The 275-nt window shown below is 31.3% G+C and overlaps 1 protein-coding gene across 1 annotated transcript in view; it reads left to right on the forward strand.

Moving 5' to 3' along the window:
* The window catches only part of LOC107608135 (probable WRKY transcription factor 70), a 5,601-nt gene that overhangs the window by 632 nt on the left and 4,694 nt on the right, over nt 1–275 (forward strand). The gene's annotated exons all lie outside the window — the stretch shown is intronic.

Genomic DNA, 275 nt, shown 5'->3' on the forward strand with positions numbered 1-275 from the left:
TGTGAATCTGTACATAAATTATTATAAATATTTTTTTATTTTTAAATAAAATAGTAAGAGTGACATGCTATTAGCAAAGGTGGTTTTTTTTGGGTATGATTTGGGTTCACAGAAAGTAGAAGCAGGGTTTCCGTCTAAAAAATTGGGTATATAATTTGTACGGAAACACAGTACGGATAACGGTTGGACTGAGTGATTAACTGGCAATCTGCCATTATTGTTGTAACAAAGACATGGGAGAAACATCTTGGATTGTGTATATATATTTGAAGAAT

The sequence above is a fragment of the Arachis ipaensis genome, chromosome B07 (genome assembly GCF_000816755.2).
Source record: "Arachis ipaensis cultivar K30076 chromosome B07, Araip1.1, whole genome shotgun sequence".
Classification (NCBI taxonomy): domain Eukaryota; kingdom Viridiplantae; phylum Streptophyta; class Magnoliopsida; order Fabales; family Fabaceae; genus Arachis; species Arachis ipaensis.